Below are 6,048 nucleotides of genomic sequence, written 5' to 3' on the forward strand. Positions count from 1 at the left end.
TCTATGGGCAAAATATTGTCCCTATTTTTATAAATAAAGTTTTATTGGAACCCAGTTATGCCTAATCATGCACATGTTGTCTAGGGCTGCTTTCATGCCACAGAGGCATGAATTAAACAGTTATAATAGAGGATGTACAGCTCACAAACCCTAAAATATTTACTTTCTAACTATAGAAATATTTGCCAACTCAAAATTAGGCATAACAATAGAATAAATTCTACAAAATATTTGAAAGATATAATGAAGATCAGAAGTTAATGTGAAATGAAAATGATGTATAATATAAAGTATGAATAAAAACAAATGCTAACTCTTTGAGAAGACAATTGAAATACAAAAATCCCTGGCAAGATTGATTTTAAAAAGTGAAAAAGAATATCTATATCAATACTAATAATGGTAAAGGGAGGCTAAGATATGATGGATATTTAAAGCATAAGGGACACATTTGAATAATTTAATGTTAATAATTTAAAACTATGAATAGTTGATATAAATATCAAGAAAAATCTGAGTTGCAAAATCAGACAAAGTAAAAAATAGAGTCCACAGGTGGTTTTGCAGGCAAGTTCTGCAAAATATTCAAAGAACAGATTCTTCCAAATTTAATTTTTTTTACAAAATAGCAAAAAGGGGGGATACCTGGGTAGCTCAGTCGGTTAAGCGTCTGCCTTCAGCTTAGGTCATGATCCCAGGGTCCTGGGATCGAGCCTTGCATCAGGTTCCCTGCTTGGTGGAGAACCTGCTTCTCCTTCTCTCTCTGCCTGCCACTCTTCCTACTTGTACTCTATCTCTCTATCAAATAAATAAATAAAATCTTAAAAAAAAAAAGAAAGAAAAAAATGGACTACTCTCCAATTTTTTTAAAATATAAAAGCTAGTGTTACCAAAACAAAACAAAACAAAACAAAACAAAAAAAACCCCAGCCAAACAAACAAACAAACAAAAACCAGACAAGGTTTAGAGAATAAAGGAAAATTATAGTCTCATTCCACTCACAATTATGAGTTTGACAATCCTAAAACCAATTAGGAAACTGCTTATAGTAGTTTAAAAGAAAGAATAACTCATCCTGAGTTATTATAACCGAGTTCAGTTTAACCCAGAAATGCAAGGAAGATTCAGGTTTAGAAGTTTGATCAACATAGTTACTACAGTAATAGATTAAAGGACAAAAACCAGCATGAATTTTTTCAATAGATATAGGAAAAACATTTGATAAAACCAAATAGGACTTTATGATTTAAAATCCAAGCAAAATTCTCAGTAAACTAGGAGTAAAAGGAACTTCCTTTTTAGAAAAACCTATAATAAACATCAACTGTTAATTGTCAAAAGTTAGTAACTTTTGGAAAGTAGACAAAGATACTGCTAATTCTAGTCAACATTCTACTGGATGATCTAGCCAGTATAATAATTAAAAAGAAATGTTTTAATGACATTAAATTAAAATTGGAAAAGAACAAATAGAACTACCATAATTCTCAAATTATATTATTTTCTATGGAAAAAATGTTAAGTAATCTACAGAGATATTTGCAATTGATATAAAAATTTACCAAGATGGATAGATATACAACCAATATATAAAAATAAGTTATATATCTATACCTGGGCAACAAAACAGAAGACACAGTTAAAGTATGTCTATATGGCATTCATAATTTTAACAAAATATAAAATACCTAGGAATAAATACAACAAAAAGTTTAAGACACGTTTGGGAAAAATTTTAAACTTCAGTGAAATACACAGAAGATCTAATAAATGGAGAAGTAAACCATAATCTTAGATAGGATTTCTTAATATTTTTTTTTTTAAGATTTTGTTTATTTATTTGACAGAGAGAAATCACAAGTAGATGGAGAGGCAGGCAGAGAGAGAGAGAGGGAAGCAGGCTCTCCGCTGAGCAGAGAGCCCGATGCGGGACTCGATCCCAGGACTCTGAGATCATGACCTGAGCCGAAGGCAGTGGCTTAACCCACTGAGCCACCCAGGCGCCTGGATTTCTTAATATTTAACTAATTATAGTTATTCCCCATTTCAACTATAGCTTACTATATTTTAAAAATTCCAAAAGGAACTTGATAAGCTGATTTTAAAATTTACAAGAGCAAAGTCCCAAGATTGTCAAGACCCTTCTGAAGAAGACAAAGAAAAACCAAACCAAGCCAAAATAAAAAACCAAAACAAAACTAAAGGGTTTTGCTCTTCCACATATCAAGATATACCACATATCAAGATACACACTGCTGAGTATATCTCAGCAGTGTATTCACACAAGGATAATCAAAGCGAGTAATGCAAAAGAAAAGAGAACTTCAAGACAGATCCACACGTACATGGAAGCCTGGCAGAATTTGCCATAAATGGTCACTGAGATAGGTGGTACAGCAGCTCCCTTGAGATGGATGGATCATACAGTACAGGGTGCTTAGACTGTTATCCGTTTGGACAAAGAATGGAATGAATTGCTACCTTACTTGCTCAGAAAAGCAAATTCCAGACAGATTGAAACTAAACAAGTTAAGACGAAACTTTAAATGTCTTAGAAGAATATGCAACACAACAATTTTGTTGCTATAAAAACAAAACCTATAAGCTTATTATTGTTCATCAAAAAGCACCATAAGAAAAGTATAAAAATATCTAGAAGATACTGTAATACATATGCTGTGGACTGAATTATGTCGTCCCTCCAGATTCATATGTTGAAGCCTAACTGTCCCCACCCCACTGTGATGGTTTTTGAAGACCGGTCCTTTGGAAGGTAATGGGTTAGATGAGGTTATGAGGGTGGGGACCTCATGGTAGGATCAGTGCCTTTATAAGAAGAGATTCCAGACCGTGTGTGTGTGCCGGTGCTCCCTTTCTCTCTCCCTGACACGTGAGGACACAGTGAAAAGGTAGGTGTCTGTAAGCCAGGAAGAGAGTTCTCACCAGAAACCGAAAATGCTGACACCCTGATCTCAGAATTTCAGCCTCCAGAATTGTGACAAACAATCTTCTGTTGTTTGAGTCAGTCTACAGATTTTTTTGTCATAATAACCCATGCTGATGAAGACAACATGTAACCAACAAAGTATCCTGAATATATAAAAAATTCTCTCAAGTCAGTGAGAAAAAGAAAGTTCACCAAATTAAAAATGGTTAAAATATTTGAACAGGCATATCACAAAGAAGAAATACATAAAGCAAACATGATAAAAGAAAATTCTCAGAATCATTAGTTATACCACCTAAGGCCATGATAGAAATCGTATCCACAAAACTGGCAAAAATTCAGGCTGATACCAGCTATTAGTGAGGATGTGGCACACGTGGACCTGGTTTGCTGTTCCCACTAAAAAGTGGCATGACTAGTTTGGGAAACCACAATGTGAAACCAACATTCTCATACCCTAAGACCTAGCAATCCCTTACCTGCTCAGGTTGCCTGAGAGCAAAGGTTTCAACTTATCTGTCATGGTAGACTGTGTCAGGGAGAAGTCACAGTGGGGTGGCGGTTGGGGGTGGTTTGCTGAGTGGGGCCAGAACAGCAGCAGGCCCAACAAGGTGCAACTGATGTCAGATAAACGTGTTCTCACAGTGCCGTGATGTGGAAAAGACTGGGAAGCACTATCTGGGAGAACTTCTGGTGTATGTGCACCAGGACATATTTAAACAACATTCAGAGTGGCTCCCTGGGAAGAGGATGATTAAAGAAATTGTGGTATAGTCATAGACTAGAATATTCTATAGTTTGGAAATGGATGAACTCTAGCTCCCCTGAACTCTCACAGACACTTGAGTGCTTGCAACAAAATCAAGTTGTGGAAAGCTGCATTATACTAGTCCCATTTTTACTGAAGTCATTGCAACTCTAAGCAAACAATAGGAAATTCAAGACAATATTCTGAGATCATCTTACAAAATTAAAATACACGTTTATCGAGCATTTCCTATATGGAAGGCATCATATTATCTTACAGGATTCCAGAAATACTGAAATAATATCTGCCCTCAGAAAATACCTACCTTGGGAGGCAAGGCACATACCTTTAAAAGGTTTTCAAGTCATAAACTTTCTTTAGAAGTGGCCATTCCCTCTGATGCGAGCATGGTGAGAAACAGCAATGTGCCTTCTCCCTGGATTAACGGACTGCAGGGGCCTGTGCAGGTCTTCAAACAGTGAGCATTTCCTTCCTTCTCTTTGACAAACTCCACGTTTGCTCTAAACTCTTGTAAGCAGTTGAAAAGCAAAGAATTAATCTATATTTGATTAAAAATAACAGTATAATTGCTGATAATAATCATGATAATAAGAACAGTAACGAGAAAGGAACCCACCTGTGAGTTATTTCCATGCACATATGGATTTAAACTAAAAATCATCTCATAAGGGAAGCATAGACTAATGTATTTTGGATATTCTTTAGAAAGAGTGGTGAACTGTTAATCTAACCATCTAGACACAGATCTGGGAAGATGCATGTGGGAAGTAAAAAATAAATATATAAAAACCAAGCTTAAGTCTTTTTTTTCTTTAACTGATGTTTTGCCAGTATGTCTTGGGCTTCATCAGAGAATGCAAACACAAACTTTTGTTTGGACATCAAAGCATTTTTAAATTCTTGCTTAGGTAATGAAATAAATGTGTAAAGTCACAGAAGGGACTGTTTTGTGTAGCTGGTTGTCTTATCACAACATTAAAAAAGAAAAAAAGATAGTTATGTAGATTTAACTTTAATACCTGAAAAAAAATTTGGAAAGTCATCAAGAGATTGATTTGCAAATGAGAAGATACTAGCTAGTGCTCAGTGTGGCTGATTCAGAATAAATTCCACTGGATTAATCTGATCTCTTTAGACAGAGTGACATACCTGACAAATGACGGGCCGTGGGTGTTTGAGAAGAGGGAGCAAGGAAAAAATATATAAGGAGATGTCAATGCCTCGGTACATTTAAAACTAGCTTCATGTTAGTTTATTCCAGACATATGAAACGCATACCACTTTTCAAAATAATTCTCTCTTTAGTGTCCTTTGAGGCTCAATTGCCTCATCTCTAAAATGAGAAGTGGATTAGATAAGTGTTTTTCAAAGTGAATGTCTGTGGCCTTTTTGAGGGTCATGAAATTAACCTAGTAGGTAACAACTAGCAATTTTAAAAACATGAGGTAGAATAGATTAGAATGGAAACCATCAGAGTTAATTGCATGTGTAAAGATAAGTTCTCTTGTATAACTTTGGTTCCAACTGTGTACTCTGTGTGTGTGTGTTTAGTGAGATATAATATAAAATGTATTTTTTATTGTGAGTTGCAGTCATCAATGCTCAAAAGCCACTGGACTTAATGATATCTAAGATCCCATGTGAATTTTTTCCTCCCCTCAGCAAGTATTTATGGCACATACCATATGCTCGTAGTCCCTTCTGGCACTAACATTTCATACTCCTAAGAAAGATCCCAGGGCACCCAATTAACAACAACATATAAATGTTGAAATTATCAGTATGATAGATCAGAATTCTATCTTGACTATTCATATAACAATAAAGTACAGTTGAATGACATCACCCAGACATTTAACCTGAGTAGGTTCAACTATAAGTGTTCAGCAAACAGTGAATTAAAAACACATTTACTTCAAGTACTTTGACTTCTAATTGCAAATCAAAAAATTCATTCGGTGCTCTTCTGAAAACAACAGCAGCAACAACAAAACACGGTAATCTTTTCCAACAGTGTGAGGGAAACTACTTAGAACTTACAATTAAAAGTTGGCACATAAGAGTTGGGTGTCTGGATGGCTTGGTTGGTTAAGTGTTTGACTTTTGATTTAGGCTCAGGTCATGGTCTTGGGGTCATGAGATCGATCGTGCCCAGAGCAAGGGGCCTGCTTGAGATCTTCTCTCCTTCTGCTCCTCCCTTCACTCATGCTGACATCATCTCTCTTAAAAAAAAAAAATAAAGGAGTTGGCATGTAAACCCAACCCCAATAAGAGAAATTAGAAATATTACAATTTTGAGCGCCTGGGTGGCTCAGTGGGTTAAAGCCTCTG

The 6,048-nt window shown here is 35.6% G+C and overlaps 1 long non-coding RNA gene across 1 annotated transcript in view; it reads left to right on the top strand.

Moving 5' to 3' along the window:
• Positions 1-3,990: 3,990 nt before the first annotated feature.
• The window catches only part of LOC309842159, a 3,496-nt gene continuing 1,438 nt past the window's right edge, over positions 3,991-6,048 (top strand). Inside the window, exon 1 of the long non-coding RNA XR_014299531.1 lies at positions 3,991-4,174. This is a non-coding gene — a long non-coding RNA (uncharacterized lncRNA). The remainder of the gene's footprint in view (positions 4,175-6,048) is intronic.

Source organism: Mustela nivalis, assembly GCF_964662115.1.
Source record: "Mustela nivalis genome assembly, chromosome: 10".
Classification (NCBI taxonomy): Eukaryota; Metazoa; Chordata; class Mammalia; order Carnivora; family Mustelidae; genus Mustela; species Mustela nivalis.